This window comes from Lactuca saligna, chromosome 5, assembly GCF_052625555.1.
Source record: "Lactuca saligna cultivar CGN05327 chromosome 5, ASM5262555v1, whole genome shotgun sequence".
Taxonomy (NCBI): domain Eukaryota; kingdom Viridiplantae; phylum Streptophyta; class Magnoliopsida; order Asterales; family Asteraceae; genus Lactuca; species Lactuca saligna.
The window spans coordinates 2,964,334-2,977,521 of record NC_136421.1 but is presented as its reverse complement, the minus strand read 5'-3'; the positions used below and the strand labels follow the sequence as shown (position 1 = coordinate 2,977,521).

The 13,188-nt window shown below is 38.8% G+C and overlaps 1 pseudogene; it reads right to left on the bottom strand.

Annotated features, from left to right (window-relative positions):
• Window positions 1-881: 881 nt before the first annotated feature.
• Window positions 882-2,185, bottom strand: LOC145048920 (nuclear transcription factor Y subunit B-3 pseudogene; annotated as a pseudogene).
• Between the last annotated feature and the right edge of the window lie 11,003 nt (window positions 2,186-13,188).

Here is a 13,188-nt window from a genome sequence, read left to right as displayed (position 1 = left end):
GGTTTTTCTGCAAGTAAATATGATTATTTGCTCTCAGAAATGAGTGGTTAACAGAAAAGCAACATGTCCGACATTGGGGTGGTCAGCGATGAAGGAAGGTATGCAATGTTTGTTGGTTCGACCGATGATGCTCCATAGTTGATAGAGGTGTTTTGAAAAATTAGAAAAATATTTAATATCTATTGCACAAACACACATGTCACTCTGACACACAATACTTTACATTACATGTAACTACACTGTGAAATGTATATGAACTTTGTGTTGCACTTCTGTGAAAAACTTATTTTATCGTATCCGTATCCCTCCCTTTTATATGAACTTTGCATTGCACTTCTGTGAAAAGCTACTTTTATCATTTCCATATGACTCCCTTTTATATCTTCTGATTATTAAAGAAACAACGAGAAATTGAACTTCATAGAAACATGGTGAGGAACTTGCACTTGTCGAAACATGGAGAAACAAGAAGAATCAAGTGAAAATCAAGTATTGTGATAGTCGGCGCAACAAAAAATGATCAAAATGGTTTTTATTTTTTAATACTAAAAAACAAACAACCTCTTAAATTCTCAAACATATTGACTAAGAGATTTTTCTAACATTTCTTTTTATCATTATACCACAGGTTATTTGGTAGCAAAACCATTTAATTTATAATGTTAATAAGATTTATCTTTTTAACTAAGTCTTTTATATTGTTCTATACATTTTATAAATTTTATAATAAGATGTAAACTAAATAGAAACTTTTTTTTGAACGGAAAAATTGAAACTATTTGCACGTTACCAACAATTCACACGACAAGTATATAGGTACAAACTCGTAGACTAATATTATATTTTGTCTAAGAGAATAAAGGAACAAGAAGAGCTGATAATGTATTAAAGGGACCAAATATTATATACTTTTGCTCTACCCAAATAAAAACAAATTAAAGTAACCAAATCTCCTTCTAATAATCTAATACCAATCAATGAAAGTGCTCGAAACAAAACAAAACATACCTAAATAATTAATAATGACATACAAAAAACGTACCTAAAGTCGTTATCTTTCATTACCTAAATCTATTATAATTCAGGTATATAAATATAATAGTAATGTTTGAGATGGCTTTTGTCACGTACTGTCTCGTAATATAGTCTTGTATATATATACTCGGGACTTTGGCAGTTATTTAATATTGATTTATCTCGGGGTCGGCCTTCCGTTTAATGGGCCGGATCCTGGATATCCAAAAGGGCCCATTTTCCCAGTCGGGTTTTGGCCAAACTGATAAAAACCACCCGACCCGTACAGGTGTCCTCCTCCTTGATGTTGTTGTTGATGATGCCCCATCATCGTGCCATACATCCCTCCTCCTCCTCCATTATTCTCGTGAAACCCCCCTCCGTTACTTCCTATATTTACAACACTGCCATTCCCGCCACCGCCCACACTGGCGGTTTCCTTCTCGCCTCCCTGTCGTCCCGCGAGCGCTGTCTTCTCACCCTCCATATCTCTAAATCTCTGTAAGTAAACCTTCAACGGCTCGACGTAGTCCTCAAACCCTAACGTTGTCATGGCCCATAGCAAGTCGTCACCATTGATCGTCTTTCGCTTCTCTCTCTGGCACTTATCTGATGCTTCGCCGGTGATAAAGCTGATGAACTCCGATACACACTCCTGTACAGTTTCCTTTGCGTCTTTCGAGATCTTTGCGTTTGCTGGCAGCGCTTTCTTCATGATTCTACTCACGTTTGCTATCGGAAGAAACCTATCTTGCTCCCGAAGCGAGTGATCGCCGTTGTGTCCTCCGCCGGACTCATTATCTGAATCCGCCATCTAACTGCCTTTGAAGTTCTAGCTTTTTGACTTTATGCTATCAATCTGTACGTAATTGAATTATGCCCAAAAACAGAAGTCCTCAGAAATTTCTGGCGCGGGAATTTTGCTGATCACAAAGTCCAAATCCTATAGGATCCTATCCTAATCAAACCACCTCAAGAAACTTAAAGAAACAATTATAATTGAAGAAAGAAAAGAGGAATTCATAATTCTAAGTGAGTCTCGAGTAAAACGTCGACGGAAAAGTGATCGGGAAAAGACATTCAGGAGACCGGAATATGAGAGAAGGGAGAAGAAATGTTTTGTTGGAGGGAATGGGGATTGGAATACGGGATACCGTCGGATCAAATGCTATAAGAACGCCATATTTACTGCCACGTGGATGAATAAGGACCGTTATTTGTCGATAAGTGTTCATTCTTAGTGGCGAGGTGTGAACCGTTCGATTAGAAGATAGTGGAGGGATGTGGACCATCGATAGAGCATATGAGGAACATGGTCGGCCATAGCTACGTTTATTTAAGCATATAAATTAGGCACTAATAAATCGGGTTAACCCATTAATATGCACCTAATTTTGTCTCCTTTCTCTATAAATTTCTAGCATTCAGTTCAGTTGTCCTTTTTATCTTTCAGAATTTAGATATACTGATCATCAAATGTTTGTAGTAAAAGTATGGTAACTATCTTATCTGCACAAAGACAAGATGGATAAAAAAAAATCATGTATGGTATAAGAAAATATGACATCGACTCACCAAAGAATAATATTTCCTACTTTTGATTTTTGATTGAATTTATTTAAATCCGCAACGAACAATATGATAATATAATAAAGCATGTTATTTTTTTAATGGCTGAATATATTAGAAAAAAGAAAAGAGCTCTAGCAAGCAACTAGAGCAAAACGAACGAGAATTACAAAGTAGAGATCAAAGTGGGTTTTGGATCCATAAATTCCACTTAACATGAATTTATGATTCTTACTATAAACCCAATAAAAACCCAATAAAAGCAAAACAAAACGCCACAACATCATCAAATATCATATCCTTTTCAGGTTTGAATGTATTTAAAATAAACTTATTCCAAAAGCGCCTTATGCACCATCAAGCAACTTTAATAATCACCTCCATGACTTGTTTCTTGATTGAAAGCAGAACAAAATTTTCCAAAAATGTCCATGACCGACTTATGACTAGAGAAATCCACTTCGTACCATAAACCTACACGGTAAAAATGATCTTTAGCTAGCTGGCAGCCAAGAAACACATGATTCACAGATTCCATAGACGTTGAGCAGACCAGATAATTAGTCAATTGAATCTCCAACCCTTTCAAAAAAAGGTTGTAACACCCATTTTCTTGGATGAATCAAATTATGGTTTCAGAGAGTCAAATGTTGAATTTTTTGAGAAAAGGGGGATCCTCATGACGTGGGGCATGGAGGCTCACGACGTGATAAGGGCTGCACGAAGATTTTATCCAGGGCTGAGCTCACGACGTGAGGATCGATGTAACCTAAGCCCACGAAGTTTTAGGGTTTCCCACATATTTAAGTCTCCTTAATTCGGTTTTAGGGTTCATTTCTCAGCCTCCACATTCCTCTAACTCAAAAAACCCTAACCCTAATCCATTTTGGTGATTTGGTGGCTAGAAGTGTAGAATTAAAGAATCGAGTATGAAATCAATCATAGTTTTAAATGATCAAACAACTGTTAACTAGATAAGAACACCGATGTAAATATAATTTCTGATTCAGCTCTATTACGCTTCTTAAGTTTTACAGAGTACAAGTGAATATTCTGTAAAGACTCTTCTCTAAGACTCTATAAAACACTCCTATTTATAGGAGAGGCAAGCGTACAAAAAATATTCTAAGGACTGAACATTAAGCTTCGAGATCAGGTGTGAGAACACCCGATTTGTGCAGGATAGTCGGGGATTATTAACTCGATGCGGTCGGGTGTGGGGTCCGATGTCTGGTGGGTCAGATAGACAGTCATGGAGGAGGCTCATAAGTTTCACTTCTCTATTCACCTGGGGGCCACCAATATGTACCGGAATTTGAGTTTAAGATACTGGTGGCCGTACATGAAGCGAGAAATCACTTGGTACGTCGAGAGGTGCTTGACCTGTAGGAAGGTCAAGGCCAAGCATCAGAGGCCGCACGACAAGCTGCAGCCCCTGGAGATTCCCATGTGGAAATAGGAACAAATCACAATTGATTTTATTACCAAGTTGCCGAGAATGACAAAGGCGTTTGATTCCATCTGGGTCATCATGGATCGATTGACCAAGAGTGCCCATTTTTTGGCCATACGGGAGATTTCATCGGCTGAGAAGTTGGCCGATGTGTATGTCCGTGAGATCATGGCTCACCATGGGGTTCCGGTCTCCATTGTCTCCTATCGGGATGTTACATTTACCTCCCGTTTCTGGCAGAAGTTCCACGAGGATCTGGGCATACGGTTGCACTTTATTACAACGTTCCATCCGCAGACATACGGTCAGAGCGAACGTACCATTCAGACCCTCGAGGATATGCTGAGGGTGTGTGTCATTAACTTCGGTGGGAGTTGGGATTCCCACCTACTGCTTGCAGAGTTCGCCTACAATAACAGCTATCATTCCAGCATTGGCCCCACCTTTCGAGCTATTGTATGGATAGAGATGCCGCACCCCAGTTTGTTGGGGTGAGGTCGGACACAGGGTGATGGGATGGATAGAGGTAGTCTTGCAGACTACCGAGAAGATTCAACAGATTAGGCAGCGTCTGCAGACCGCCCAGATTCAACAAAAGAGTTACGCTGACAGACGTCGAACTGAGTTGGAGTTTCAGGTGGGCGATAAGGGATTCCTGAAAGTCTCACCCTGGAAGGGTGTGACCCGCTTTAGGAAGATGGGGAAATTGGGTCCCCGTTACTCTTGATAGAAAAATTTGAGACACACTTGAACAAAAGTTAGAACAAGTATAGCTGCGTAATAGTTTATCTCAAAGGATCATAAAATCTCAACAGTAATAATAAGTTAGAGTTAGATAATTAGAGAGTTAGGTGTGGAAATGTAAGGAAATATAAATTACAGTAGGTGTTATATCAAGTATACACATAAGTTGATTCTTAACAAGGAATGCATTCAAACCAAGTTAGTAAATGAGATCAAACTTAGTGATTAAGTCAAGAATGACTTGCTCCGAAGAGAGATGATATCTAGTTGTGATATAGTGAATTTGGAGAGTAAGAAAGAGATGAGAGTACCAACACAAGATATGAGATTTAAGATGCGAAGTGTTATCAGAGGATGTATATTTTCTTGAGAAATATTGAGTTCTATATATAGAGACTCAAAGGTTACACTGTTCATCTATCTAAACGTAACCATCAAGGCATACTGGATAAAAGAGAGTATTCTAAAAAAAGCAGATAAAAAGGTAAACTAAGAAAAACTAGATAGTGAACTGCTGATGATGATGACTTCGGATGCGGTTGCTGACATGACTTGATTGCGGATCTTCAAGGGGTTGCGGTAGCTCAAATTTAAGAGGGTCACTTTTATGATTCAACGATTTCCCCCTAAGTGACCTCTTCAACTTTTTCTTCAGTTATCAAGATTTAGGAACTTGATTAGGATCCATCAAAATTTTTTGACATTCTCCAACTAGGTAATCCTTCTTAAAATTTCGAACTTGACTTCAACAGTTGTGTGTTTTGACTTTTGAACTGCAGTTTCACAGACTTCAAGTTGTTTCCTTGTGAGGTGATTCATGGCAGTTAAAGGAATGAAGTATTTGGTTTCATTGATTTTCCTTTTGAAGATGACACCAAGATTGGGGAAGTTTGTTGCACCTAGATATCTTTCTTGATAGCATTCAGTAAGCATGGGTGCAGGATCAAGTGGTGGTAGATCGAACTTCTTGGCAAGAGCAGGGTGAATGTCCGCATCAATTTTTGCAAAATCATAAAGAGTTTCCCTTAGAAAACTGGTACCCCTTTCAAATGCTATCACCATCTTTGGATACTTCTCGGATTTGTTTTGGAACACCCTCGGTATCAGGAAGACTTCTTATGGATTCATACATGGGAAGTTAGCTTGGGTGCGGACGTAGTCCTGATTCCTTCTTTTGAGAGTATACTGGATGAAGTCAGCTTTCATGAATTTGCGGGGTTTAAAGTTCTTCACTGCGGATGGTCTATCATTAGACCATATTTTCTCTATTGAGGAAGCATGTTTGGCATGGAATCGATTAAGTCTTTCGAATTCCATGGGCAGTCTCTTGTGATCAGGTAGGCTTGGTCAAACTGCTTAAATACAGTGAAGTATTTTGCATTGGGAGATATTGGAATATCCCAGTATCTGTCAGGTGGGGGTTCAACGAAGGTAAGGTAGGGTTTGTAGTTATCATCTAGCAATTTGCGGTGAGGGTTGATCCAAGAATTCACTAAGGATTCATCCATGGTAATGTCGAATCCATTTTATCTCTAGATTAGCTCGGCAAGCTTGGCTACTTTCCAGTCTACTTTCTTTTGTTTTGTTGTAGGAGAGTCATCAGAATGTTCGGATGACATATTGGATGCTCAATTTTTGAAGTGGGGAGGAGTCTCCGATCACTTAGGATCATCTTCTTGAATGTTTTCCTGTTGCAGTGGCGACTGATGATGAAGTAACAGACAAACTGCGGATGATGAAGTGAAAAACAAACTGCCACACCGCAAGTACCTCGATTCTTCTTGAATTTGCCTATGCCTTTTAGCTTCTCCTGGTAACCCATTTGGTAACGTGCAGATAGGATATCGGTTGTGCTTGGAGTGAAGACCTTGGTTAAAGGATGAACTAACAGATTAATGGCGTTGAGAAACTTTTCTTTGGTTAGAATCACCAGAGAATCATTCACTAGATGGAAATGCACCTCTTGAAGGTTGTTGAAGGGGCGATATGCAGAGAAAGCACATTTGTAGAGGGTTGAAAGTGGTACTACATCGGTAAAGGCGTCGAATGGACTGAACAATGGATGATTTGAAAAGAACTTGATCATCAACTTGATTGGAGCATTGTAAGAAGAATGCACATCAAAGACTATCCTAAAATTGCTTGAAGCAATCGATGGCATTTGGTTTCTTGAGTCAGAGTTTGAACCAGTGGGGTTAACAGAGCCAGATGCTTTGGATTGTTTCTTTGAGACACCTGATTTCACCATTTTGAAAAAAGTTTGAAGAACTTGCAGAAAAACAGAGTGCAAGAAGATGAAGAAGATGAAGTTTGTCTTAAGTGTTTTCAGAAAGCGTAAACCTTTCTTGGAAGAAAAAGTGGGTTTTATTGGGGTGGATTAAAAACTTAATTGATTTTACCCTAAGAGATTCGGGTAAAATAGTAACGTTTGTTTTTTTTATATGAAGGCAATCTCAGCCACAGATCATTAAAAGATTTATTTTGTTTTAATTGTTTTTTTTAAAGGTTGCATTTAATGAAATGTCAGTCCCTAAACCATCACGTGTGAGGAACGTGTGGTAAGGGGGCTAATATGTTGTATAAAGGAGGAATATGTAACGAATTTGACGTTTTAGGGTAATAGGAAGCGACAATTTAGAAGAAAAGGATTTCTTAAAAAGAAATATTTATGGAAAACTGTTCTTTTTGTCATCATACCTCAAACAAGTCTGACACAAAGTTTATTTGAAAAGCAGAACTGAAACGACTATGTGCTGCACCAAGAATGTTTTTTTAGAATGTTTTTCTTATTTAATGAAGGATCATTAAATAACACACAATGTTTCAAGAATTTATGAAGTACATGAGAAATTGAAACTTCATTGCGGATGAATCTTTTATCATTGCGGATCCGATGACTGCAGTAGAAGAGCTGAGGAAAACACTTGAACAAAAATTAGTAATAACAATCAATAAGGACCATTGAAAGATAGATATGATATATAGTTGCGGTGTAAGAAGGATATTGCAGTACATAGAATATACTTCTGTATCTGGGATACACCAAAATTATCTATCATTAAGAAATTTCATTAGAACCGCAATCAGAGACCAAGAGTGGTCTGTGGTACCTATCAATTCAAAAAGAATTGTGGGTCCGTATTCATCATTCTTAACATTTTTAAGAAACTGTTGAGTTTTGTAGAGTCAAGTGCCTTTGTGAATACATCAGCAACCTCTTCATGAGTGTGAAAAAAAATTAGTTCAATGTTACCTTTCAGGATGTGGTCTTTGATGAAGATATACCATAGTTCAATATGCTTTGTCTTGGAGTAATTATTGGGATTGTGAGAAATCGATATATCACTTTCCGAGTCACAATAAATTAGTATCCGTAACATTCTATATCCATAGTCCATAAGTTGTGTTTTCATCCATAAGACTTGTGAACAACAACTGGCTGCGGCCACATATTCAGCTTCTGCGATAGACAATGATACACAAGTTTGTTTTCTTGAAGACCAGCTGACGAGTCTTCCACCTAGAAATTGACATCCACTTGAAGTGCTTTTTCGATCTAGTCTGCATCCAGCATGATCCATATCAATGAATGCTTGTAGGCTGAAGTCATTTCCTGCAGGATAACATAGACCAAGGGTCTTACTACCCTTTAAGTATCGTAGAATCTACTTTGCTATGGTCATGTGTGACATTTTTGGATCAACCTAGTACCTTGTGCATACACCTGTTGCAAAGACAACGTCTAGTCGGCTTGTGGTGAGGTACATCAATGAACCAATTATTCCTTTATAAGTCTTGTGATCCACTTATTCACCGGAAGGATCAACACATATCTTATATCCGAAGGGCATAGGGACCTTGGCCAAATAGCAATTGTACAATGAGTATTTCTTTAGTAGTTCTGTGGTGTATTTCTCTTGATGGATGAATATCCCTTGAGGAATTTTCTTTATTTGAAATCCTAGAAAGAAGTTAATCTTTCTATTCATGCTCGTTTTGAACTTGTTGGTCATGAGCTTAGCAAATTCATCCACCAATCCCTGATTAGTTGATTCGAATATGATATTATCCACATATATTTGTACAAGCATAAGATGATTCCCATTAGTATTTCTAAATAAAGTGGGATCAATCACTCCTCTTTTGTATCCGGACAAGACAAGAAATTCAGAAAGTGTCTCGTACCATGCTCTTGGAACTTTCTTTAGACCATAGACAACTTTTTCAAGCTTGTAGCGGTAGTGTGAGAATTCAAGACTTTCAAAGCTCGGAGGTTGCTGAAGGTAAACCTCCTCTTTTAATTCATCGTTGAGAAAAGCACTTTTCACATCCATTTGATGTACTTTGATGTTCTTGTGAGATGCGTATGCTAAGAAGATTTTGATGGCTTCCATTCATGCCACCGGAGCATACGTTTCATCATAGTTAATACTTTCAAGTTGACTATATCCCTTGGCAACTAGCCTTGCTTTGTATCTGACGACTGCACTGGAGTCATCCAACTTATTTTTGTACACCCATCTGGTACCAATAATAGTGTGACCTTGCGACTTTGCAATGAGTTACCACACTTTGTTTCTTTTGTATTCTTCTAGTTTTTCTTGCATTGCGGATATCCAGTCTGGTTCTAGTAATGCTCCTTTGATCGTTCGGGGCTCAACCGAGGACATAAATGCTACATAGAGACAGTGATCAGATAAATCCTTAGAAGATTAAGTCTGGATACCTCCAGATGGGTTGCCAATGATTTAAACTGGTGGGTGGTTCTTCATCCATACGTGAAGACGGGGTTGCAGATGATCAACAGCTACGATGGTGGGAATATCTTCAATATCAGAAGATTCTATGGTTGGAGATAGCAGTTCCCCCTGGATTTGAGAAGATCCTGCTGAATCATCTTGGACGGTTGGAATATGATTAGCATTTATTTGAGCGATTGGAAGAGTTTCCCCTTGGATTGCAGATGGAGGATCCTCTTGAGCATGAGAAAGTTCCCCCTGAATTGCTGGAATTGTGAGAACTCGCGAGTTAGTTCTGGTGTCGATATTCTCTATATTTTCCTCATCCGAGTCCGAAGAGACATTTGATGGTTGAAATCCTCTGCGGAGAGGGGTTGGAGCTGCTTATTCTAATACTGGAACCTCGATGGTTGTAAAACGATCCTGAGTTGAGTTTTCCCCCTCAACTGACGAGGTGGAAGTATTAAGTGATACCTCATCAGATGGCGTAGGACCAGATACTTTAGCATGATGCATTTTAGCTTCAGGAGCCACGAGAACTTCATATAACTTAGCAGTTTCGATGGGATCAAAGAGATCGTCATAGTTAACATCAACTATGTTCGATGGACCCGAAGAGTCAAGAACATCACATTCCAGGATTGCTTTGGTTTCGGTGGAGGGAGCAGTGTCGCGGACATAATAATCATCAAACTTTACATCAATGCTTTTGATTATTAGTCTCGTATGTCTTATGAGAACCCTATAGGCTACTTTGTTTGTTGAGTAGCCAAGAAAGATTCCTTCATCAGATTTTGGTGCAAACTTGTTGAGATGTTCCTTGTTGTTAATCACAAAACATATGTACCCAAATATATGGAAAAATTGAACATTAGGCTTTCTGTTGTTGAGGCCCTCATATGGTGTTTTGCTGAGGCGTTTGCATACGATGCTTTGGTTCTGCACAAAGCAGACTGTGGCCACTGCTTCAGCTCATAAGTAGAGAGGAAGGTTGGCAAAATTGCGCATAGATCTGGATGCTACTACCAGAGTGCGGTTCCGGCGCTCTACTTCTCCATTCTGCTGTGGGGTGTATGGAGTTGAGAAATTGTGACTTATGCCCTTGGAAACCAAGAAACTATTCAGATGATGATTAGTGAACTCGGTTCCGTTGTCACTGTGGATGCGACACACTAGTAGTTTGATTTGAAGTTCTATCTCCTTGATAAAATTAGTGAGTGCTTGCGGTGTTTCTGACTTGAGTCTAAGAAAGAAAACCATGTGAAACAAGTGAAGTCATCTACTATAACCAGGATGAATTTCTTATGGTGAAGACTGGCTACAGTGGATGGACCGCAAAGATCAATATGAAGAAGTTCTAGTTGTTCTAAGATTGAGGAATCGGTCACCATAGGATGACTTTCTTTGTATTGTTGCCACATTCACAAGTCGGGCAGAGAGTGTCATTGTGATACTTAAGAATAGGGAGACCTCGGACAAGTTCCCCTGTGACCAAGTTGTTGATATACCGGAAGTTGAGATGAGCAAGGTTGCGATGCCAGAACCAACTAACTTCAGATATGGTTTTTGATAGGAATCAAAGATGCGGTTTGACGATGATCAGAAAAACATCCAAAGGATACATAGTACCTTCGGATCTAGATTTGATCAGGCAAGTGCTTCTATCGCTTGTCATTATGTAGCAGAATTGGTTATCAAATTCAACCCGATGGACTGCCTTACATAGTTGGCCAAAACTAATGAGATTGTGTTTGAGACCTTCTACATAGGCTACCTTTTGAATAGAAAAGTTTCCAGTAGTAAGAATATCGTAACCTCAGATGATCCCATTCGCGTTGTTTCCAAATGTGATGTTACCCTCGTTACAAATTGGCCTGAAATCCCAAATGTATTCTAACCTTATGGTCATGTGCAAGGAGCAGGCACTATCGATCAACCATTCTTCTTCTTGGTCCTCCTTGCACAAAGCCTGAGAATTATACGGTCATTTTAGGAACCCAAATGAGTTTGGAGCCCGGGGCAACATAATAATTCTTAATTGATGCATGATACGAGGTTTCAGGGACAAGTTTTGTGTCAACTTTTAGACCTAGTCCTAGGTGTTTGAGATTTTTTGGAGTTTTGTGAGTTTGCAAAAAGATACGAGATTTTTGAAAAGAGCTTGATTTGATATGAGAAGAAAACTTTTGACACTGACATTTGCAAACTGGATTTTTGTCATTTGTTTTGACCTTTTATTTAGTCAGTGGTCATTGTGAGGTAATCTGCTTGTGTCTAGTCCGAGGGTTGTGAGGTTTGACAGTATGATTTGAAAAAGTGGATTTTGCAGGTGTAAGAGCACGTGTAGACCTTTTGTGAAGTGATTTCTTAAAACTTTGATGTGACTTTAAGAGTGCTGGAGTTAGCAAAATACCCTTCCATTTTGGATCATCTGAGGAATAGATTTGAAAACCATTACTTAGAAAAGACTTTACTTTCTTTTGTGTTGTGTCAGATGGATTTGGAATGGATTTAGAAAATGTACATTCCTGTTTCTTCATTTTCTTGACTGTAGAGTTTGTAGACGGATAATTTGAGAAAACAAGTATTTCTGGACTTCTAGACTTAGGAATTTTGACAAATTGCTTTTGTTTTGAAAGGTTTTCCCGCTTTTTCCCACAGGATCGAATTTCTTCCTTGAAATCCTTTCTGGCCTCAGTTTTAGGAAAACCGCCGTCAATGACATTAAGTTGTGGTTTCCTTGAGACGGTTAGTAATTTTGAGAAACGAGGACTTGGTTCATCCGAACTAGATAGTTCAGGATTCAGGGAACATTGACCAACTTGAAAATTTTCGATTGGTAACTCATGATGAAGTGGTTGAATGGTCACAGTACTCTTGACTAAGGTCTGCGGTTTAGGGCCTTGAACAACCACAGAATACGTCTGAGAGGATACATTGGTATGACAATTGATGGAAGATAGATGGGAAGACTGTGGTTCATGACTGCAGTAAGGGAGACTGCGGTCTGGCGATAGTGACGTGAAGTCTACTGAGACTTCCGGACCTTCCAAGACAATTTCCTCATCAGCGATAGATGAAGTCTGAGAACTGGGAATAATTGTGCTATCTATAGGATTAGAGAATTCAGGAAGAATTTCTTCGATAACACAATTGTTACTCAGATCATGAAGTCTACCAAAGTGAACTTTGATATCTCCAGGAAATGTTTTGTTATTGACTGGAAACATAAACTCACGGTCAGGAGGGGCATAGGGACAATCCTTATTGAATCGGGGTGATGAGTCTATTCCGGTAGAGTACCCATTGGACAAATCCCAATTGTAAGTATTATCAGTAGTCCCATTGTTAACAAGATTTTCGATGGCTTCACTTTCATTAAACAGTTTTTCTATTAAAAGAGTTAAGCGTACAATCTCTCTCTTAGCTAAATCTCTCTGATTCAAAGCTATTTCTAACTGTGTTTCACTCAAAATTTTTGCATCTTTCTCTAAACTTAAGTCCTTTTCTAACAATCCATTTTGAATCTTTTGTTGTCTAGTCGTCCTCTTACGTGAAACATCTCGTGGGATGCAATGTTCTTCTCATCTAATGATTTGTTATAGTCTGAAAGGACGGCATCACATGTGTCATTAAGGTTGTTTATGAAGGGCTGACAATCATGCATGC